The 23,582-nt window shown below is 53.6% G+C and overlaps 1 long non-coding RNA gene across 2 annotated transcripts; it reads left to right on the top strand.

Moving 5' to 3' along the window:
• Positions 1–256: 256 nt before the first annotated feature.
• Positions 257–23,494, top strand: LOC135365655 (uncharacterized). 2 transcript variants are annotated; one of them, XR_010413858.1, is made up of 4 exons: positions 257–1,871; positions 3,066–3,984; positions 22,051–22,249; positions 23,305–23,494. It is a non-coding gene; the product is annotated as an uncharacterized LOC135365655 (long non-coding RNA). The 2 variants fall into 2 exon arrangements; XR_010413857.1 differs by having other exon boundaries at positions 258–1,871; positions 22,051–23,494.
• Positions 23,495–23,582: the final 88 nt, after the last annotated feature.

The raw sequence follows: 23,582 nt of genomic DNA on the forward strand, positions 1-23,582 counted from the left end.
TGTGCATAACACCCAGTGCTCCATGCAGAACGTGCCCTCCTCAATACCCACCACCAGGCTAACCCGTCCTCCCACCCCCCTCCCCTCTAGAACCCTGCCTGCCCTTCAGAGTCCATCGTCTCTCATGGTTCGTCTACCCCTCCGATTTCCCCCGCTTCATTCTTCCCCTCCCGCTACCTTCTTCTTCTTCTTCTTCTTTTTTTCTTAACATATATTGCATTATTTGTTTCAGAGGTACAGATCTGAGATTCAACAGTCTTGCACAATTCACAGCGCTTATCAGAGCACATACCCTCCCCAGTGTCTATCGCCCAGTCCCCCCATCCCTCCACCCCACCCCCCACTCCAACAACACTCAGTTTGTTTCCTGCGATTAAGAATTCCTCATATCAGTGAGATCATATGATACATGTCTTTCTCTTTTTGACTTATTTCACTCAACATAATACCCTCCAGTTCCATCCACGTCGTTGCAAATGGCAAGATCTCATTCCTTTTGATTCAGCCGGCCTTTTAAACTATGCCCATCATGATCAGTGGAGGACCTTTGAGTAAGATACTCCAAGATCTCTAGGTATAGAGACATTATAATCTGCTTGAGATCTTCAAGTTACTGAAAGAACTATCTTTTTTTTTAATTGATTCAGGCTCTAGTATGTTCAGAGTGTGCTGTAAGACAGGTCTGAAATAGTATTTAAAAACACTCAGCTCAGCCTCTTCTACAAAGTGAGACAGTGCTTATAAACATTGCTAAAATAGTCCCTTAGCTATGATTACTTACTTCCCAACCATCGTAGTGTTTATATGGTATGACTATGACTTAACATTAGTCAAAATCTGCAAGGAAAGAACTGAGACAGTGTATGAAAGCTTTAGGGGCACTTCATGTTTCCATTAGTGTTGTGAAAATGAGCTACTCTGTTTTATTCTATAGTCCAAGGGAATGGTGCCAGACATCTCTGAGATGTCTAGGAGTTCTAAAATTCTGACTTTAAATTATCTGTGTGCTTCAGAGATTTGGGCAGGAGAAGGGGAAGAGCCCAGCATCTGTGAACACCTCTGTTACCTGTGTTGACCGTGGGATAGGTGAACTTCTCTAGGCATCATTTTGATTTTTTGGCACTATTGTTAAAGGTACTTTTGTCTCAAGTTCCTCCCTTTAGTAGCAATTCTAATGATAATGGAAATTTTTATCTTTTACCATCCGTGGGCCTGGATCCTGGGCTCCCAGAGAAGCTATCCTTTAACATTTTACCAAGGTCAAAATGACTGGGCCAAGCCTCAGAGTATGGGTCCTATTTCTGTCCCAAGCACATATTGTACATCTGGTTTGAGAAGAAAAAGATAATCCCAAAATGCCATTGCAAACATAAAGATAAGAAAAACAAAAGAACCTCTCTGGCTTCCATAAGATTAGAGTCATACCAACTTGTACAAACTGAAAACATAAGAGAAAGTCTGTCACTTTCTTGAATGTTCTTCCTCATGATGATATGTAACTCTGTATGTAAATCAACACAGAACAAATATATAAACCTGCCTCAAATGTTCCTTCCCCGGAGCACTCCCTTTTTTGTGAAGATTGTGTCTCCCAGGCAGCTGTCCTGACTTGGGTTTGAATAAAACTCTCTTCCTTTTTCTCTAAAGTGTTTAAAAGGGTTTGTTCATTCAGTGTCGAGAATAACAATATGTTTTCTTTTTAAGTGAAAAATAAATGTTCCTCGTTCACAACTCCAACAGCAGAGAAGGGCGGCTGTTCTTCATCCTGGAGCTTCCCTGCAGAACCAAGCATATGTATATATATTCCAGCATAAACGGGCTCATCCTACAAGGATGCTTTGAAGGTCCAAGAAGCACTATCCAGTCCATGGGTGAGACCAGAAGGCGGAGCTCTTCACGTTTAGAGCATTAGTTTTTGGGTTTAAAACTGCCTTGGAAATGCGTGAAACATTGCATTTCCTAAAGCCCAAAGCCTCAGAAGGTCCGAGCGCAGCTGATCTTGCCGGGAGCCGGGAACAGCTCTGCAGGCAGGGGTTGGTGCAGGAAGGGAAGGGGCAGGGCTCTGGGGGTGGTCTGCAGCCAGAGGCGGCCGCGGAATGGGCCGGGTGTGTGTGGGGGGGCGGACCCCGCCCATAGCCCCCGCCCCCGCCTGCGCCGCCGAGCCAGGTGTTGGCGTGAGGACGGGCCTCCTGGACCACCTGCCGTCGTAGGGAGCCGCGGGCCTGAAGGCGGGTTGGCCGGTAGAGGCAGGCGCGGCATCCAATGGGCTCGGGGCACCACCCTCCCCGACCAATCACCGCGTGGGGGTGGAGTTACCTCTCTGAGGGAGGACCCGGAGCGGCCCCGGATGCAGAGGTGGGGCAGAAGGCCAGCTCCCAGAGAGTTCACCTGTAGAGTTCCCGGCTGGGTGAGACCACGCTGTGGGCCGGGGTGGGGTCCCGGGGGTAGGGTGCACCTCGGGTGGGAGTTGGGTCCTCGAAGGAGGCGGGCAGCGAGCTAATCCCGCGAACTCAGATGAGTTTCCTAATCGTTGAAAGTCCTTCAACGGGCCGTATCCCCCAGCCCCGTGAACTCCAGGGCTCCGCTCACCCGAGCTTTTTTGGGATGGGTTGCGGACATTTCAGGGTTTCCCGTGTTCCCCTGGAAGAGTGCACGTAAGGACCGCACACAGTCCCCAAGTTCAGTGGGGTGCCCCCTGTCCCCTGGCAGAGTGCAGGTAATGGACCTTGAGTAGCACCCCGAGTTCAGCAGGGTGTCCCCTGTTCCCCCAGGCACAGGTGTGGCGGTAACAAGCCCCAGAGCCGTCCTCCAACTTAGCATTGTGCCCCATGTTCCCCGGGTATGGTGGTAATGGGCTGTCAGGATTGTGCAGGAGGGTCCTCCAGGTGGGGGCCTGGAGGCTGGAGTAAACTAGACCCTACTCAAGTTGCATGAGGAACAGATGAGTTGAGGTGTTGATTTGGAAGAGTCATTTCGCGTTTCCAAAAATGTCAAAGTCATTGGTCTACTTTAGAATGAAGATAATTAGTACTTAAAAAACAAGTATGTGTTTCCCCTTCTCCCAGAAACCGAAGCAGGTGTGCTTGCCATAGGTCGGAGGTCCTACTTATCCCCACCTGACAGCACTTCTCCCCTCTGGCTCCATGAGACCCGAAGTTTTGAACATCAGCATGTGAGTCAGTGATGCTGCTTGTCACAGGACGTCAGCATTCAGAGAGAGCAGCAGGTCCATTTGGTACAATGTCATCTTCAAGTCAGGACTGGAGGTAAAACTTCTGATTAACCCCAAACCTCCTGGGCTTTCCTCTTTTTTCTAGTTGAGCTACGAAGTAAAACTTAAGTAGCTCTCAGCATTCTCCATTTGGTTCAAGAGTTACTTTCCCTGCGGGTAGAACATTGCAGGGGATCCGATTTTCTCTGTTCATTTATTGCTTACAAAATATATTCTGATCATCTGTTTCCTAGAAGTAACTTTTATTAGAAAGAGAAGGTGAAATTTACTCTTTGTGTGTTTTTAAGATATCTTTTGTTCCTCAATCTAATAGCGTTTATTCAATTGGGCCTAGGATATGGTTGAGTGGCCAGCATCTAGAGTTAGGTGGCTTTTTGTCGTCAGATACAGATTCGGATGATGTCTTGTCATTTGTCAAAGGTGATGTTTCATAATTGATTAGTGTTTTCATCAGAAGAGTTACAGTTAGGGTCAAGGGAAAAATCAAAATTATTCAAAGCAGGCTTTTACTGTTTAAAAGTTGAGCCTGAGTTTCTAGTTTTTCTAAATGTATCATCTAGATATTTTGACATGCTGTATTTTCTCTGTAGTTTCTTTGGTGGTGGAGTCAGAAGGAGAGTGTTTGGGAATTCTGGATGGAGGCATGCTGGTGTCAGGAGCACTGGGTTGAGTTCTGGAACTGCTTGCCTGAGCCTAGGTGCGTCAGGTTATCCCACAGAGCTTCCGTTGACTCCTTATGAAATTTGTGGAAGGTAATATCTATGGAACGTCTTTTTTTTTAAACATTTTATTTATTTATTTGACAGAGAGAGAGATAGCGAGTGGGAACACAAGCGGGGGTGGGGGGTGGGAGAGGGAGAAGCAGGCTCCCCGCTGAACAGGGAGCCTGATGCGGGGCTCGATCCCAGGACCCCAAGATCACCACCTGAGCCGAAGGCAGACGCCTAACGACTGAGCCACCCAGGCGCCCCTCTATGGAAAGTCTTTTTCCACAGAAACTGTTTTGCCTAATGAAGAGCCATTAAAATTGAGGTGAATGGGCTGAATTATTCTGTAAATAATAGTTTTAATCCCCCCGTCATAGGATATGGTATTTTATTATACAAGGAGTCCTCAGAAGGTTGCAGTGAAAGAATCCGATCTCAGAGCATGTTCATATTCCATTGATATGTTACTTACAGTTTGCACAGGTAGGAAGGTAAATGGAGAGAAATACGACAGAAGGGGAAAGTAGGTGTGAACCATTCATTAAGTAGCCTTCTACCTTTGGGCCAGTGTCATTTTGGAAGAAGAGGGGGAATCCTGGAGCTCTGCAGCAGATGGGGGAGTTCCAGGTCTGGGTAAAGCTGACAGGGGCCTCAGAGGAGAGCTGAGTGCATTATGCAGGAGGGTGTGGGCAGGGCGGGCTCCAGGGCTGGCTGTGGGTCTCCCGTGTGAGAGTTGTGACAGGTGAGGGCCGTGAGCAGGTTCCTGGCTGAGGACAGGTGAGGCCCAAGTGGAGAGCTGGCCGAGCACCTTCTTCTTTGCCACTAGGCTCACCCAACACACACAACCTCATCATCTGTCCCTGTTAGTCCAGTTCAGACGTCTCAGAGTTGCCAGGCCGAGACGTTTGTTTGAGCTTCTTTCTTTGTGTGTGAAGTTTCAAAACTTTGATTATGGAAATGACGGGTCGTCAGAACATCTGTTACTCTTTCATTTCCTGCTCTTTTTTCTTTTTTAAAAATTTTTAAAAATTTTTTATTTAGCAACTTTTTTTTTTTTATCCTGCTTTTTTTTCAATCACCGAAGAGAATCATTCCTGCTAGTGGAAGGGGCTATCTGTGTGTTTTTATTTCCCATTTTAATTAAACAATGGGAAAACAATCTTCAAAGATATTAAAAGAATCCTTTGTGAGTGTTCATGTTTTCCTGTTCCATGTACCACATTCCGATATTAGAAATTATGTTTTAAAGTAAAACACAGCCGCAGATCTGTAACAGGGTACGGTGCCCTTTGTGAGAGGGACACATGGAGAAGGAGTGTAGGTTCTTTAGGAGCTTGGGGAGTGTCTCGTCGTGCTCCCAAAGGAAATCGAGCCCCCTGTTAGCCTTCCCAATGGGGCTGCTTACCTGGTGGCCCATCTTGGGCTCTGGAAGCTTGACCCCGTGAGTCGCTTGCGACTTGAGCTGGGGAATTTATGAAGAAAACAAGGAATCCTGGAGGGTGCCTGCATCCTTTGTGCTCGGACAACTGCATGTCGCAAAGGAACCCATCACCCGTGAGGCGTGTCGGGATCCCTGAGGGTGTGGGCCTCGCTTCCTGGGCTGAGGTTGTGTCTTCCTCCTTATCTGGACCAGAGCCAGGGTGTGTGGCTATGGAGATCCAGACCCTTATGTGACCATGTCATTATTATTATTATTATTTTAAGAGAGCAATATAGACATTGACTTCGAGATACAAATATCAAAAGGAAAAACACAAGGTCAAATATACATATAATGACTCAACTCATGGCATGTCTCATTCGTATGGGTCATGTAGGGCTGCCCGTATGAGAAAGACGAAGGAGTTATATTTTGATAGAAGTGTGCTGTGCACACATAGTGTTTTATTCTCTCATTTGCCTTATTTCTTTGAAGGGAAACTAGAGCGGTGACTGGAGCTTGGTTTCCGACTTTAAGGAATGGGAGACAAGTGAATTGAAAGAGCAGTGTTGATGTTGACATGGTGCTCAGTGCCCAATGAGCGAATGTTTGAAGCTCGGACTCGGAAGCGTTGGTGTTCAGCGAGGATGTTGTCCGAGTTTCTAGCACATGGAGTCACTTGGCTGGTGTGCCTCATCGGGCCAGTTCCTGCCTTTCTAAGGGCAGCTTGGAAGTGGCTTGAAACCCTAGGGCATTTGTGGAGTGGCCTGGATGGGACAGCTGTGTGGGCCAGTGTAGACACCACCCAGGGAATTCCAGAGGTAATGATGAGCACATATGTGAGGCTGGAGTTTGCTTCTCCGTGAGAAGCATTGAGCTGGAGTGGAAAGAAGTCGCTGGGTCTTATGACTCTCTGTGTGAGCAGGTCTGAGCCTGGCAGGGTAGTCGGATCAGATAGGTGGGAGGTTGTGACGCCGTGGTGGTGGACCATCGCTCACGATGGGCAGGCCAGCTTGCTCCAGGGATAGGGACTGGGCTCTCCTCCCTGGCCAGCCCTCCTGCTGCAGATGTGATAAGAGAGTTGCTTCCTGTTTGGTTCTCGAGCCCTCGGCTCAGCAGGGTGGTTGGTGGGAAGCAGCTCACTCGCAGCATTATCGATTCTTGTGCAGTGTGCCCCCTGCTTCCTCAGAGGAGGCACAGCAGATGTCCTGTGCAGCAAAGCTTGGTTTGTGATGACATCACAGGAAAGAGGGACAGGTGCACCACTCTGCTTGACCACAGGAGGATTCCGGACTTCAATCACAGGTGGTTGGTGCAGGGAGGAGAGATGTTTGTTTCCCAGGACCTTGGGCAAAGGGAGATTTGGGTCCTGGGATGGGTCTCTGCTCAGCTTTCTCAGATGAGCACCTCAGGCAAGGAGAGGACGTGTGTGTGCTCACCTGTAATCGAGGAAAGTGTCTGGTTTCAGGTCTCATGGGCAGGTGGAGTCCTCGTATGGCTCATTTTCCTGATGGTGTTCAGGGTGCAGTAGGTGGACCCCCTTGTCCCGGGCATCCTGGCTGTGCAAGAGCTCTGGGGCACCTTTTCCCCGGGGCTTTGGACCAGGAAATCGGAGGTAGTCCGTGGTGAAACCATCCGTGTAGGCCTCCGTTTCTGCCCTGCCGAGATGGACTGGTGACTGTGATAAGTTCTATATGTGGAAATATAGAGCAGGAGACAGGGCTGGCATGCTGAAGGGGAGGTGGGGGTGGTGCTTGCCATTCACGTAGGGGCCAGGTGGGACTTCACTAGGAAGGTGATCCTTGAGTCAAGATCTAAAGAAGGTGAGTGAAATCACATCAAGCGCATTCTAAACGGAAGGGAAAGCGTGTGCAAAGGCCCCAGGGCAGGAGCATACCAGGTATGTCCAGGAGCATCAAGAAGGCCCTGTGGCCACAGGAGACAGCTTAGGACATGGCCTCAGGGAGGGGACAGAGGGAGACAGAAAGTCACTGCAGGGCTGTGACCCCATGGGACCCTGTTTCACTGGGCCTTCCTGGCTACAGTGCTGAGAACAGGTGACAGAGGGTTGAGGATGGGCAAGGGAGGTCCATGATGAAGCTTTTCCAGGAATTCAGGCAAGAGATGGGCTCCAGTGTGGGCCAGACAGGTGGTCTCGGAAGAAGTGGTTAGTCCTATTCTGAGTACATTTTGAAGATGGAGCTCACAGGATTTGCCAATGAATTAGATATTGGGAGTGGCAGAAAGGAGGAATTGGGGTAACTCCCAGCTGTGGTTTGTTGTCCTGAGGAAGGGGAAGGAGGAGGTTTCTGGGGGTAGGAGGTAGTCCGTGTTCCCCATGCTGAGGAAGGTGCCTCTCACGGTGGATCTGCTGATGCGTGTGTCCGGGAGAACATTTAACATCTCCTCCCTCAGCAACTTTCAAGTACAAGTATCCCCCACTTTTTAAAAGTTCATGGTAAGACATTTGGGTTTTTTGAAAGATCTACGTCATTACTCGGCTTCAGTAACAGGAAGAAACCTGAAGAGGATTTCCCTCTTATGAAAGAAGTCGAAAAGTGAGCCTCGCGTTCAGCATCTGTTTTGCAGGGAGCCACTGCAGAGGCAGCCTGCACCCCAACCAGCTCCTTCCTGGGAACTGCTCTCTGCGTCCAGCCCTCAGCACTTTGAATCGTGTCTGTGAGCATCTGCTGTGTTTCATCTCCATTTATTTTGGGCATCCCTTAGGAAGTTGTGCCCTGAGGCCTAGGAAAAGCCAAAGAGAAGTCATTTTTGGAGTGTGAGCACGCTCACTATTTTTTCTGTATAAATGAATGGTAATTCCTCCTTTGGTTTACACCATTTCTGCTGTGAAAGGTTTCCTAGGAACACTGTACTTTCAAATAGCGGGGGGACCTGTACCCCATCCTGCAGGGTTAGCTTTAGTCTCCATGCTGCAGAAAACATTCCATGACTTACGCATTTTATCACTCAAACATGTGCCTTTGACCACCTTCCCACGTGCCCCCCCATCCCCGAACCTGGCAACCACCCATCTGTTCTCAGTATCTATGCGTTCAGTATTTTTGTTTCCGTGTGGAATGTCCATGACAGCACCTGGTATTTGTCTTTCTGAGTCTGAGTTACTTAGCATAATGCTCCCAAGGTCTCTGTTTCGATGTCTGGTTACTGTGAATAATGCTGCAGTGAACATGCATCTGTGTTTTCGAGGTAGTGTTTTTGTGTTCTCCAAAGAAATCCACTCAGTAGAGCCATTCCTGGGTCATGTGATAGTTGTATTTATTTTTTCAGGAAACTCCATACTGTTTGTCACAGTGGCTGCACCAGTTTACATTCCCACCAACAGTGCACAGGGTCCCCTTGTCTACACACCCTTGACCACACCTGGTGTCTGTCTCTGGGATGATTGCCGTCCCTACAGTTGTGAGATGATAGCTGATTGCGGTTTTGACATAGGTTTTCTTGACGACGATTAGTGATGTTGAACAACTTTTTCTGTGTCTGTTGGCCATGCGGGTGCCATCTTTGGAAAGTATGTATTCACATATTCTCCCCATTCTTTGTACAGGTCTTTTTTGTTTGTGTCTTTTGATTTGTAGGAGTGTTTTGTGTATTTTGGATATTAGTTTCTTCTCCCACATATGATGTGCAGATTGTTTTTTCTCATTGGGTAGGTCGCCTTTTAAGTTTTGATGGTTTCTTTTGCCACATAGAAATTTTTGTTTGATGTCGTTCCACTTGTTTATTTTTGCATTTGTTGCCTTTGCTTTTGGTGTGCGATCTAAAAGACTCTTTGCCAAAACCAATGTGGAGACACTTACTACCTGTGTTTTCTTCTCGGAGGTTTATGGGTTCAGGTTTTATATTCAAGTCATTCATCCATTTAAAATTTTTATGTGTGCTGTAAGAAAGTGATCTAGTTCCATTCTTCTGCATTTAGTGTCCAGTTTTCCAGTACCGTTCACTGAAGAGACAGTCCTTTCTCCATTGTATATTTTCCGCTCTTGTGTCGTAAGTTAAGACCATATATGTGTGGGTTAGTTTCTCAGGTTTCTTTTTGTTCTTCTCCTCCTCCTCCTCTTCTCTTCCCCTTCCTCCTTCCCCTTCCTCTTCCCCTTTTCCTCCTTCTCGTCCTCCTTTATTTTTTTGTTTTACAGTTTATTTTTTGGGAAAGTATTTTTCTTGTTGGAATATATGCAGTGTGGACTTTATTGATTACATGTTCATACTATTTGTTAGGACATTTCTCTGACATGTGTGTTTTTGTCAATGAGTTGCTGGATCTATAGCTTTCAATAGGTTTAACATTTGGGTAGAACTACTCAATAAATGTTATATTCTTCCATCAGATAAGGGACTGTGGTCGTCTTTTGTGATGCAATCAGTTGTGTTGATTGATATCTCTGTTTCCTTTTCCATGATAGGTTTATTAAAGCGATTTTAATATTTCTTTAAAAACATGGATTCTAAATCATCCTTATTTAATAATATATATTTATATAAAACAAGTTTAAAGAAATGCATTTATTGGCATCAGCTGTTGAAAGAGGACATAAATATTAATTCCCATTCAGAGTTAATAATAATTGTATCAGAACTAAGTTTAAATATACCTTTAATGTACCGACTCTATGAATAAACTTTGCCAAAAGTGCTATGATTATCATTTTCTGAGCTTTCTCTTCTGTTCCACTGAGCTTTGTTTCTAGGCCAGTACCATACAGTTTCGATGACTACAGCTTTGTCATCTTGCTTGAAATGAGGGAGTGTGGTGACTCCTGCTCTCTTCTTCTTTCTCCCGATTGCTCTGGGTATTTGGTGTCTTTTGTGATTCCATACGAATTTTAGGACTGTGTTCTATTTCTTTGAATAATGCCACTGGAATTCAGATAGGGATTTCATCACATCTGTAGATCGCTTTGGTTGCGATGGACATGCTAACATGATTACTCTTCGGTTAATGAGCATGGCGTATGCTTCCATTTATTTGTGTCGTCCTCCGTTTGTTTGACTCATCCATTCCCCGTCAACACACCCGTGTTTTTCCTTCCTTTTCCACCATGTGTTCAGTGTACCAGCTCTTTCTCATTCTTGGTTACTTTTAATCCTAGATTTTTTTTTTCTTGATGCAATTGTAAATGGCATCGCCTTCTTATTTTCTGTTTGTGAAGGTTTGTCATCGGTACACAGAAATGCAACAAGTTGGGGCACCTGGGTGGCTCAGTCAGTTAAGCGTCTGCCTTTGGCTCAGGTCATGATCCCGGGGTCCTGGGATCGAGACCCACACTGGGCTCCCTGCTCAGTGGGGAGAGTGCTTCTCCCTCTCCCTCTCCCACGTACCCTGCTTGTGCTGTCTCTCTCTCTGTGTCAAATAAATAAATAAAATCTTGAAAAAAAAGAAATGCCACAGGTCTCTGTATATTGACTTTGTATTCTGCAGCTTTACTGAATTTGTTTATTCTAACAGTTTTTTGGTGGAATCTTTAGGGACTTCTATATATAGTATTATGTCATTTGCAAATACTGACAGTTTTCCTATTTGGATTTTATCTTTTCTTTTTCTTTCTTTTTGTCTAATTGCTTTGGCTAGGGCTTTCAATACTGTGTTGAATGAAAGTGATGAGAGTGGGCATCTTTGCCTTGTTTTTGATCTTAGTGGAAATGTTTTCAGCTTTTCAGCCTTGAGTATGATGTCAATTGTGAACTTTTCATATATGGACTTTGTTGTCTTGAGGTGTTCCCTCTGTACCCAGATGGTTTAGAGTTTTTATCACAAATGCATATTGAACCTGTCAAGTATTTTTGTTGAGGTACAGCTGAATGTGGGGGCTCGCTGGGATAGGCATGCAGATGTCTCCAGGTCATAGACCTTTCCGTAGTTCCACATGGCACGGGATCCTTCTGGGTGGCGGCCTGAGTCCTCTCCTATTCCTCAGGTGTCCCCAGTGCCTGGGGCTTTGTATCCAGGACTCTGGGGACAAAGCCATCAGAACCCAAGCCAGGGTTAGGGTTCGGGACTAGGGGCATAACAGGTCCGATCTGCAAGCACCGTGGCAGGCTTTCCAGGGGACTGAGTTGAGGGCGTCGATCAGGATGAATGTCATGCTAGGGATTTTGGCCAGAGTGCCGCTGAAAGCGGGGGTTCGCTAGGATGGGCATACGGAGTTCCCAATGGTGAGGTTTCCTTCTGTGTGGCAGTCTGAGTCCTCCGGTATTGCTCAGTTGTCACCAGTCCTTGGAGTTTAGAGGAAGATCTCTGGGGACAGGCCCTTCAGAAGCCAAAATAGGGTTAAGGTTAGGGCTTAAGTGCATGGTAGGCCCGATCTACCAGGACTGTGGCGAGCTTCCCGGGGGGCCGTGTTGTGGGCGTGGGTCAGGGTGAGTGCCAGGCTGAGGATTTTAGGCCCGACCGCTGAATGTGGGAGATTGATGGGGTGGGCATGCAAGTTTCTCTTGCCCTGAATGCTTTCTGGTGTCCAAATGGCAAGGTTTCCTTCTGGGTGTCAGGCTGAGTCTTCTGGTACTTCTCAGGTGGTCTCAATTCCTGGGGCTTTGGAAACAGGCCTCTGAGGATTGACTCCTGAGACTCAAAGCTAGGTTGCAGTTAGGGCCTAGGGCCTTGGCAGGTTGAATCTACGGGCGCTATGGCTAGCTTCCTGGGGGTCTGAGTTGAGGGCATGGGTCAGGGTGAGTGTGAAGCTCATCGTTTGCGGCCAGGGGGCCAGTGAAAGTGCATGTATGCTTTAATGTGCATGCAGTGTACTCCTGCTATGAAGCCTTTCCAGAGTTCCACATGGCGCGTTTTCCGTTTCAGGGGCAGTCTGAGTCCTCTGGTACTGGTCAGGTGTCCTAAATACTGGGGATTGGAGGCAGGCCTCTGGGGACAGACCCCTCAGCAGCCTCCACAGGATGACGGTTAGGGCCTGGGGGCATGGCAGGCCCCAAGTGCCAGCGCTGTGGTGAGATACGGGTGGTTTGACTTAAGGGCGTTCATCAGGATGAGCGTCAAGCTCATGGATTTTGGGCAAGGGGCCGATGATACTGGGGGTTCGCTGGGCTGGGCATGCAGGATCCTTGTGCTCTGAATGCGTTCCGGAGTTCCCAAAGGTGTGTTTTCCTTCTGGGTGACAGGCTGAGTCTTCTGGTCTTGCTCAGGGGTCCCCATCTCAGTGGCTTTGGAGCCAGACTTCTGCGCACAGACCCCTGAGAACTCAAATTAGGGTCAGGGTTAGGGCCTCCGGTCATTTTGGCCCAGATCTGCCCATGCTGTGCGAGCTTCCCGGGGCTCTGAGTTGAGGGCGTGGGTCAGGAGGAGTGTTAGGCTCAGGGTTGGCCTCCAGGGGGCCCCTAAAGGTGCAGTTTCGCTTGAATGGGCATGCAGATTTCTCCTGCTATGAATGCTTTCCGGGGTTCCAAATGGCGGGGTGTCCTTCTGGGTGGCGGCCTGAGTCACTTGATACTGCTCGGGTGTCCCGAATCCTTGGGGATTTGTCGCCAGGCTCTGGGGACAGACTGCTCAGAAGCCAACCTAGGGTTAGGCTTAGGGCTTGGGGGCATGACAGGCCTGATGTGCCAGCCCTGTGATGAGCTTCCCGGGGTCTGAGTTGAGGCCGTGGGTCACGGGGGAGTGTCAGGCTCAGGGATTGCGGCCTGCGCACGTTGAACTTGGGGTTCGTTGGGATGGACCGGCACAGTTTGCTGCTCTGAATGCGTTCTGGAGTTCCAAATGGCATGTTTTCCTTTTTGGTGGCAGGCTGAGTCCTCTGGTGCTGGTCAGGTGTCCGAAATCCCTGGGGCTTTGGAGCCAGGCTCTGGGGACAGACACCTCAGAAGCCCTCACAGGGTGACGGTTAGGTCTTGGGGGCACGACAGGGCCAACCTGCCAGCACTGTGGCCTGCTTACGGGGGGTCCATCTTGAGGGCGGGTCAGGTTGAGTGTCAGGCTCAGGGTTGGCCGCCAGAGGGCGCCAAATTCGTGCGTGTGCTGGGATGGGCATTCAGAGTTCTCTTCTGAACAGTTTCTGGAGTTCCAAGTAGTGTGTTTGAATTCTTTTTGGCAAGCTGAGTCCTCTGGTGTCGCTCGGTTATTGCCATCCCCGGGGCTTTGGAGCCAGGCCTCTGGGGACAGAAACTCAGAAGCCAAGCGAGCGATTGGTTTAGGGCCTAGGGGCATGGCAGGCCTGACGTGCGAGCACTGTGGCCTGCTTACCGGGGGTTTGTTTTGAGGGCGGGGGACAGGTTGAGTGTCAGGCCCAGGGTTTGTCATCAGAGGGCACAAAATTTGTGAGTTCCCTGGGATGGGCATTCAGAATTCTCCTGCTCTGAAAGCTTTCCAGAGTTCCCAGTGGTGCGGTTTCCTTCTGGGTGGCAGCCTGAGTCCCTTGATATTGCTCGGGTGTCCCGAATCCTTGGGGATTTGTCGCCAGGCTCTGGGGACAGACCGCTCAGAAACCAACCTAGGGTTAGGATTAGGGCTTAGGGGCATGACAGGCCTGATGTGCTGGCGCTGTGATGAGCTCCCCGGGGTCTGAGTTGAGGTCGTGGGTCGGGGGCAGTGTCAGGATCAGGGATTGCGGCCTGGGTACGTTGAACTTGGGGCTCGTTGGGATGGACCGGCACAGTTTTCCTGCTCTGAATGCTTACCAGAGTTCCGAATGGCACGTTTTCCTGTTTAGTGGCAGGCTGAGTCCTCTGGTACTGGTCAGGTGTTCCAGATCCCTGGGGCTTTGGATCCAGGCCCCTGGGGACATACCCTCCAGAAGCCTCCGTAGGGTTACGGTTAGGGCCTAGGGGCACGGCAGGCCTGCCCTGCAAGCACTGTAGCATGCTGTTGGGGGTTTGTTTTGTGGGCGTGGGTTAAGTTGAGTGTCAGGCTCAGGGTTGGCCGCCAGAGGGCGCCAAATTTGTGCGTTCCTTGGGATGGGCATTCAGACTTCTGTTCTGAATGCTTTCCAGAGTTCCAAGTAGTGTGTTTGAATTCTTTTTGGCAAGCTGAGTCCTCTGGTGTCGCTCGGTTATTGCCATCCCTGGGGCTTTGGAGTCAGGTTTCTGGGGACAGAAACTCAGTAGCCAACCTAGGGATACACTTACGGCCTAGGGTCATTTCAGCCCTGATGTGCCCACGCTGGGGCAAGCTTCGGGGGGCTCGGGGGTCTGAGTTGGGGGTGTGGGTCAGGGTGAGTGTCAGGCTCAGGGTTTGTGGGCAGGGGACCGTTGAAAGTGGCATTTCGCTGGGATGGGCACGCAGAGTTCTACTCTGAAACGTTTGGCCCGAGTTCCAAATGGTGCGGTTTCCTTCTGGGAGACTGAATCGTCTGGTATTGCTCAGGTGCCCCCAATCCCTGTGGCTTTCGAGCCAGGCCTCTGGGACCAGAGCCCTCAGATGCCAATGAGGGATAGGGTTAGGGCCTAGGGGCATGGCAGGCCCGACGTGCCAGCACTGTGGCCTGCTTACCGGGGATTGTCTTGAGGGCTTGGGTCAGGTTGAGTGTCAGGCTCAGGTTTTGCCGCCAGAGGGCGCCAAATTTGTGCGTTCCTCGGATGGGCATTCAGAGTTCTCCTGGTCTGAATGCTTTCCCGAGTTCCAAATGGTGCGTTTTCCTTCTGGGTGGCAGCCTGAGTCCCTTGATACTGCTCGGGCGTCCCGAATCTTTGGGGCTTTGGAGCGAGGTTCTGGGGACTGACTCCTCAGAAGCCAACGTAGGGTGAGGGTTAGGACATAGGGACACGGGAGGCCTGATCTGCCAGCGCTGCGTTGAGGTTCCCGGGGGTGAGGGTTGAAGGCGTGGGTCAGCGGGAGTGTCATTTCTTTTCTTAGGGTACGGGTTAGGGTATGGGTGAGGTTACGGGTGAGGGTATGGGTATGGGTGAGGGTACGGGTTAGGGTTAGGGTATGGGTGAGGGTACAGGTTAGGGTTAGGGTACGGGTTAGGGTACGGGTTAGGGTACAGGTTAGGGTATGGGTGAGGTTACGGGTGAGGGTACGGGTTAGGGTATGGGTTAGGGTTAGGGTACGGGTTAGGGTATGGGTTAGGGTTAGGGTTAGGGTACGGGTTAGGTTTAGGGTTAGGGGTTAGGGTTAGGGTTAGGGTCTCCCTGTCCTCTGCTGTATAGAGACCATTCTCCTCCGGTAACCAGATTGATCATTTCAGAACATAACCTTTGAGCCTCTCTGCGATCCGCTCCCCAGCTGTCTGTACTCTCCAGCCTCACCTCTCCCACTGCAGCCCCCCTCTGTGGGCCACCAAGCTGTGTGGTTGTCCCACATGTGCCTTGGGCCTGACTCCAATCCTTTACATTCTCTGTGCCCTCTGCCAGGAGCACTCTTCTCTCCCCTTGCATCATGTCTGGCTTGTTCCCCCATTGGCTGGGCCTCTACTTGCCCCCTGGTGACCTGACTCATGTCTGCTGGGTGTATGTGCTCGTCCCCTATTTAAATGTAGTATCCACCTTCCCTGTGTGAGCGATTTACTAACCTGCGAGGTATGGGGTAGGCACAGGGAAGTAGTCTTAGTGCCTGTGTAAAAATGTCAGTCTCAGGGTGCCTGGGTGGCTCAGTCATTAAGCGTCTGCCTCGTGCAAGGTCTCGTGCTCGAGGTGCTCTAGCTCTGTATCGCCCACTTGCTGACCGTGGGTGAGATGCTGACCCACCGGTTAGGCTGGGAGCTCCGAGGGCAGGGAGGGTGTCTGGGGGTCCCCTCTGTGTTCCAGCGAACAGACACAGGTGTGGATGATGCACGCGTGGAAGAAAGCGCGAACACAAGAGTCTGTGGCCCAGACCTGTCATCTGTAACAACATCCGCCGCATCACGGTGCTGCTGGGGGAATCCCACCGGTACACTAAACTTTGAAGTGCTACCACCTCCCAGGCACTGTTCTGGGGGTTGGGGACCCAGCGGTGAGGAAGCACAGTCCCTGCTCACGTGGGGCTGGCCGGAGCAGAGGTCAAACGAGGACTTCAGGTCCCCGGCAAGTGTCTCTGCTCAGCTGGGGCCAGCTGCCGGGAGCAGCGGGTCAGGCCCTTGTCCCCGTCTGGCAGCTCAGGACCGATCTGCGTGGGGCGCGTGGTGAAGGGGATGCAGGATCCTTGGTCTGAATCCCCCCGTAGCCATTACCCCCATGTAGCCGGTCCCGTCACCGTCCCGAGTTTTGTCATCCATGAAGTGGGCAGGGGAAGAAAGCCGTTCGTGGGTTCAAGAGCCCTATCCAAGTGCGGAACTGGGTCTAGATCATCTCTGGAGGGGGATTCAGCTCCAGCACCTGCCCCAGAGCTCGAGCCAGGTCCTACACCGATGCATGCCGCAGCTCCCGAGACTGGGCAGCTGCAGCTTCGGCTCTCGCGCCAGCTCTGGGATCAGAGCCCGGTTTGGAGCTTGAGCAGCTCCAGCACCAGCTATGGAACTCGCCAGCCAAGGGCCAGCACCTTCACCGTCACACCCTCGCCATCGTGCACGAGGTCAGGAGAGGGGCTGGGGGTGGGAGGGTCCCTGCTGGGCAGGTCACCCCGGGTACCTTGGTCACTCCACTCAGAGCTCCCCCTCCCCACCCCTCCCACAGGTCACAGCCCCAGGCATCCCCACCCCTGCTTCCCAAACAAGGCTCAAGGTGGACAAGCAGACCTGGGATGTTGGAAGTTGAGGCTTGTACCTTCAACACGGTATATGTGTTGACCCAGAAACTCCACTTTATGGATTCTGTTGCAAATAGAGGTTGATGGACACGGTGTTCCCTTCAACAGGGTGGGAGTGAGCTGCCCACGCTAGGTGATGGGTGCACCTGTAGCCTGGGATGGGTGCTGCTCACTGTTCTCCCAGACAGGGGTGCCCGTCACCCTTCTCTCCCGGGGACCTCCGTTTCCTCACGTTCTCGCCAGGGCTGCTGGTCCCCAGACCAGACACCTGCCAGTCTGAGGGTGACCAGTGCTGCCTCCATAGTGTTTCCTTTGCCAGAGTCCTTCCCCGGGAGCTCCTGCATCTCTGACTCCCCCCATGCCTGTCCCCCTCCCCTTGGACTTGCATGCATTTCGTCTCTGTCCCTGTGGAACCCAGTGACTTGGAGCATGGTTTGGACCAGAGGCATGGGAAACCTTTCTGTGGCCTTGGGTTGTCAGCAATGCTTTGGCCCTTTGGGGTGTGTCTTCCAGCTTTCTGCATTTCCCTGGTTTCTCTGTGGGTCACAGGAGGAACCAGCCCTTTCCTGTCTGGGGTCAGGCTGAGGTGTCCCAGCAGGAACAGGGGTCTCCGCCCCGAGATTGTGTCCATATTTACCAAAGGGGGCTCTATGGTTCCATCTCATCTGTAATCCATCAGGGATTTCAACATCAAATAAGGGAAATTCTATGTCAAGTCAACCCAGAAAAGAAGGAGTCCCCTTTGAAAATAGGGGGGCAGACACAAAGGCCCATACTGTGTGATTCCACGTACAGGAAACATCCAGAACAGGTAAAGGAACAGAGAGAGGAAGCAGCTTAGGGGTTTCCAGGGAGGTCTTCTGGTTCGGGGACTCCTTTGGGGAGGCAGATATTCCACAGCCATGTTCTGTGGTGTGGTGGCCCAGCGTTGGGAATGTACTGATGCTCAGGACTTGTTCAACTGAAAACAATTCATTTTATTTAAAATGAATAATAAACAGCATATAGGACATGGAAAGAGAATAGAACAGTTAATACGAACCAGAGAGAAAGAACATAGGGGGAGGGGATGAAACAATCTGGCGGGGCATCGGGGTCGGGTGATGGAGCTAAGGGTAATGGTACAAGGAGCTCTCCCCGTGAGGATGTGGGCTCTGGATGTGGTTCTGGGAGCCCTGCAGGAGCAGGAGGAGGGGCAGGGCCAGATGCAAGAGCAGGGCCAGGGGCAGGATCCACGGTAAGAGCTGGGTCAGGGGCAAGTACAGGAGCACAGGCAGGGCCAGGGGAAGGGGCAGCGGCCCTGGAAAGCAGGGGAAGGGGCATCGGCTCTGGCAGGGGCAGGAACAGGGACACAGGCAGGGGAAGGGGCATCGGCTCTGGCAGGGGCAGGGGCAGGAACAGGGACACTGGCAGGGGAAGGGGCATCGGCTCTGGCAGGGGCCGGAACAGGGACACTGGCAGGGGAAGGGGCATCGGCTCTGGCAGGGGCAGGGGCAGGAACAGGGACGCAGGCAGGGGAAGGGGCATCGGCTTTGGCAGGGGCAGGAACAGGGACACTGGCAGGGGAAGGGGCATCGGCTCTGGCAGGGGCAGGAACAGGGACACAGGCAGGGGAAGGGGCATCGGCTCTGGCAGGGGCAGGAACGGGGACACTGGCAGGGGAAGGGGCATCGGCTCTGGCAGGGGCCGGAACAGGGACGCAGGCAGGGGAAGGGGCATCAGCTCTGGCAGGGGCAGGAACGGGGACGCAGGCAGGGGAAGGGGCATCGGCTCTGGCAGGGGCAGGGGCAGGAACAGGGACACAGGCAGGGGAACGGGCATCGGCTCTGGCAGGGGCAGGGGCAGGAACAGGGACGCAGGCAGGGGAAGGGGCATCGGCTTTGGCAGGGGCAGGAACAGGGACGCAGGCAGGGGAAGGGGCATCGGCTCTGGCAGGGGCAGGAACAGGGACGCAGGCAGGGCAAGGGGCATCGGCTCTGGCAGGGGCAGGGGCAGGAACAGGGACGCAGGCAGGGGAACGGGCATCAGCTCTGGCAGGGGCCGGAACAGGGACACAGGCAGAGGAAGGGACAGGTGCAGGGGCAGGGGGTGGGTCAGGGGCAGGAATGGGCGCACACGCAGGGGCAGGGAAACGGGTAGTGAAAGGGGAAGGAGCTGGGTCAGAGGCAAGGATAGGAGCACAGGGAGGGGCTGGGGAAGGGACAGTTGCAGGGGCAGAAGCCGAGTCAAGGGCAAGAACAGGAATACAGGCAGGGGCAGGAGAAGGGGCAGGATCCAGGGCAGGAGCTGGGTCCGGGGCAAGAACAGGAACACAGGTAGGGGAAGGGGCAGGGGCAGGGGCAGGAGGTGGGTCAGGGACAGGAACAGGACCACAGGCAGGGGCAGGGGCAGAACCCGGGTCAGGGGCAAGAATAGGAGCACAGGCAGGGGCAAGGGAAGGGGCAGGATCCAGGGCAGGAGCTGGGTCAGGGTCAGGATCCGGATCAGGGGCAAGAACAGGTGCACAGGTAAGGGAAGGGGCTGGTGCAGGGTCAGGAGCTGGGTCAGGGGCAAGAACAGGTGCACAGGCAGGTGCTGGGGAAGGGGCAGGGGCAGGGGCAGGAGGTGGGTCAGGAGAAGGGACATTGGCTCTAGCAGGGGCAGGGGAAGGGGCAGGGGAAGGGGCAGGAGTTGGGGCAGGGGCCGGAACAGGAGCACAAGCCGGAGAAAGGGAGGGGGCAGGTGCAAGGGGAGGGACAGGGTCTGCCGCACTGGCACGTACAGGACCCGGGGCAGTATCTGGGTCAGGGGCAAGAACCGGGGCACTGGCAGGGGTAGGGATGGGTCAGGATCCAGGGCAGGAGCTGGGTCGGGCGCAGGAGCAGGGCCACAGTTTGGGGCAGGCGCAGGGGCGGCGGCTCTGGCAGGAACAGGGGCAGGCCCAGGGGCAGGCTCTCCGGAGGCAGGTTGTCCAGCAGGCCCTTCCTGGCCCCCGTCAGGCTCTCCGTGGGCGGGTGCTGGGTCACCTGCCGGCTCCTGGTCTCCTGCTGAAGTCGCAGCCACCTCCCCTCCGTCCAGAGCTGCCGGTGGAGTTGGAGCCGGCTCTAGCTCCTCAGGTGGTGGAGCAGCTGTGAGAGGAGAAAAGCTCACCCCGAGCCTGCTCTCCGTGGAGACAGAACCCAGCCCAGGGCCTCCCAGAGAAGCCGCAGCCAGGAAGGAGCCCTCCCCGGGGCGTCTCCCCGACCGCAGTCCACCCGCTGGGCGCTCTGAGCCCAGTCGTTGCTCCAGGCCCCACACCAGGCTCTGGGGGCTCCTCCCTGTGGGGCCAGCCCCCACCCTTCCACACACACCCACGGGCACCCAGCCCCGGGCTTCTCAGCCTCAGGCTCGGCCTCCGTGGGCTCTGGCTCCTGGAGCACAATGCAGTCAATGACCACCAGGGACAGTGGTCTGGGTGGTGTCGGAGGCCTCTCCCCGCAATCCCCAGCACCTGCTCCAGGGGAGTCCTGTGGGGTCACGCTCCGGATCCCGGACATGGAGTGGGTGTCCGCCAGCCTCGTGCCGATCTCATCGGAGGTCTGCAAAGACAGGGACGGGTAGCCGGCCCGGAGGCATCCCAGTCCTGCCCGGCCAACCTCCCTGTCCCCTGCCCAGTCGCCCTGCTGCTCCCAGATCAGACACACACCTGTGGGTGTACAGCCCTGCACGCGGGACAATGACCCATCCCTGCAGGGCGATCGAGACAAACCCTGGGCAGAAGCTCACAGCCCCCCACACCCCATCCCACCCAGCCAGCCTGGACCTTGAACATGACCTGCCCATGGGTTATCTGACCCCTCATCAGCCTGCTCTTGAATGGCGTTGGCCCACCCCACATGACCCCTCTTCACACACACACACACACACACACACACACACGCACGGAGGGGAGGGAACCTGGGGCTGCACAGGTGGATTAGACCCTGTGGGGCTGGGTGGCCGGCTCTGGGCCTCCTGGTGTCACCTTTCGGGCCTTCCGGCCAAACGGCCAGAGGCGGTGGGGAGCCCTGATCGGACATCCCCAGCGGGGGCCAGCGTTTGCAGGGCGGGCTTTCTTCAGCCTGCAGCATCCAGACTTAGGGAGGCAACAAGCCCACATGTTCATGGTTGGATGATCTCCAATGAAATGAGCTGGGCAGGGGGCTGTCTCTGGAATGTGGGTGCCTGGTTACCTGGGTTCCAAATTCTGTTGGACTCTGTTGTCAGGGAAGTGAGGTCACCATTGCCTGGGGTCCCCTTACCCAACTTCCTCCTCACACAAGACCCCACCCCCGAGGGCCCCCTCCCCCCATGCCCCATCCATACAGTGACTCCCTCACAGCCCACCCACAGCCTTCCCAAGGCCTGGGTGCAGCCGGTGTCCCCGCTGTGAGGACACAGAGCTGGCTTCAGACTGGGCTCCTGTGCGTGCCCAGGGCTGTGACCCTGGACAGACCCTGTGCCTCTCAGGGCCTCCCCAGGCTCCCCATCTGCACAGTGGGGTGTTCTGGCTTCTACTCCTAGGGACGCCATCAGGGGTAGGACCTCTACATACATTCCGTACTTGCTATCACAGGAGGCTGGGGCACACTTGGCAATGTAAGGATGAGCCAGGGGCTGGGCGGGACATGGAGCACAGCTCAGAGGGGCCTGGGTCTGCTCTGGGGTCTGGGCAAAGCCACCCCCTTCTTGCCTGTTCCCAGCCCCTGTGGGAAGGTTGCAATGAACGGATTCCGACCTTGTCCCCTGGTGACGCACACTTCCAGGGGCTCCCATTAGGTTTAGGCTCAGGCCCCGGGGCCTCGTCTGCGCCCATGTGCTGGGCAGTCCCCACAGTGGTTCCCGGGCATTCCCACATCTTGCTCACACATCCCTGTGGAATCCCCTCCCCTCCGGGGTGGATGGCCTGTGTGACCGCGCTCTCAGGAAGAGAATGGGGCAAAATGCTGGGATGTCATTTCCAAGCTGATGGAGGAAAGTCTGTGACTTCTTCTGGTTCCCTCTGTCGTGTGTTCATTCTCTGTCTCCTTATCTCTTTCTGTCTCTGTCTCTGTGTCTCTCACAGGAGCAGGATCTGTGGACTCCAGGGGTGATGTGAGAAACCTCAGAAGCCTCCCTTGTCTGTGTTTCCCTCGTCTGTCCCGGTGCTCCATTCCTTCCTAAGGCCTTGTCACCGGACCAGAGCAGTGAATCTGGAACCTCTTCCAAATGGAGACCCGGAGGCTGCAACAAGGAGGGTCTTGGCCTTGGTCCCCAGACTAGTGGTCAGTGCTCTGCCATGTTCTGCGTACCCAGGTCCTCAGCCCCCCAAGTCCCCAGTCTGTCCCCTGCTCAGAAGGACCTCGAGGGAGTACAAAGCATTTTCCCAGGACTGGGAGCACAGTGGGTCGGGGATGGAGATCCAAGGCCAATAGGCTCTTCCACAAGCCTGTGGGACCCTAGGGACACTGCATCTCTACAGCCCAAGTGACAGAAGAGTAAGCTGAGGCCTTTGTGCTGTAGCCCCTCTGGACTTGGGGGTGGGTATCTCTTCCTGCTTCCAAGTGCCCAGGCTGGTGATGGACACCGGAACCCAGACCCTGTCCTCTCCCAGTGCCCTGGCAACCCTTCGGGGCCCCTTGGGGACCCCTGACCCTCAGCCTGGCCTGTCTCCCCTCCCCATGCTATGGATCTGGGTCCTTGCCAGGAGTCCTGATGCCCTGCCCCATGGCCCAGCTGTCTGCAACCTGTTTCTTCTTTCCCCCCTGTCACCCACCTCGCTCCCAGGGTGTCCTCCCCTTCTGACCCCCAGCTGGGCAGTCAGAGTGGTGTGTGTGTGTGGGGGGGGGGTATGTGCAGCTGCACGTGCCTCTACGTGCCTGGGGATGCCAAGGTCATGTCCCCACATGGAACGGGGTGGGTAGCTCTTCCCGAGGATCTGAGTGGCTCTCACCCCCAAAGCAAACCTCATGGGAGGGTTGGGACTGGCCTAGGACTGGAGAGCAGCTCCTTGGACTCTGCACCCCTCAGTTGTCCTGGGCCAGTCCCTGCCTCTCTTGACCCAGGTTCCCAACTGTCCCTGAGGGTCGGACATGGAAAGGCTTGAACGTGGCTGCTCCTCCAGGGGTAGGTGGGGGACAGGTGCACCAGGCACGCAGGCCTCCCCACCGAGAGGGCCAGCCAGGTGTGTCATGGCCAGGTGTGCACAGACGACCTGCCCACAGCTCCTGTACCATGACCCAGCCCTGCGGCAGATGTGCACGAGACCCATGGCTCCGCACCTGACCGGTTCCCCGCATTCCCTCACCACCTCGGAGACAAGGGTTCTTCTTCGTCCTAGGGCCCGTCATCCTTTGGACAATGAGAGCAGAGGGATCCGTATCTAGAGGAGGCCGGCAGGGCGTCCCACGGAGTGTCGTGTGCCCATCTCTGCTTTGTCGTCTAGGCTTAGCGGCGGACCCCCACCTAGAAAGAGGCCCATGGGGCAGGGACATTTGTCTGCCCTGTTCCCTGAATTATGGAAAATGTCTAGAAGGGGCTTCCTGTCCATGTGTGGAGTCGATGAAGCCCAGCCAGCACCTTTCAGATGTCTGAGTGGCTCTGGGGCCCCTCTGCCAG

This window comes from Mirounga angustirostris, unplaced genomic scaffold, assembly GCF_029215605.1.
Source record: "Mirounga angustirostris isolate CCGP_5_RB_7025 unplaced genomic scaffold, mMirAng1.0.hap1 SCAF_8, whole genome shotgun sequence".
Classification (NCBI taxonomy): Eukaryota; Metazoa; Chordata; class Mammalia; order Carnivora; family Phocidae; genus Mirounga; species Mirounga angustirostris.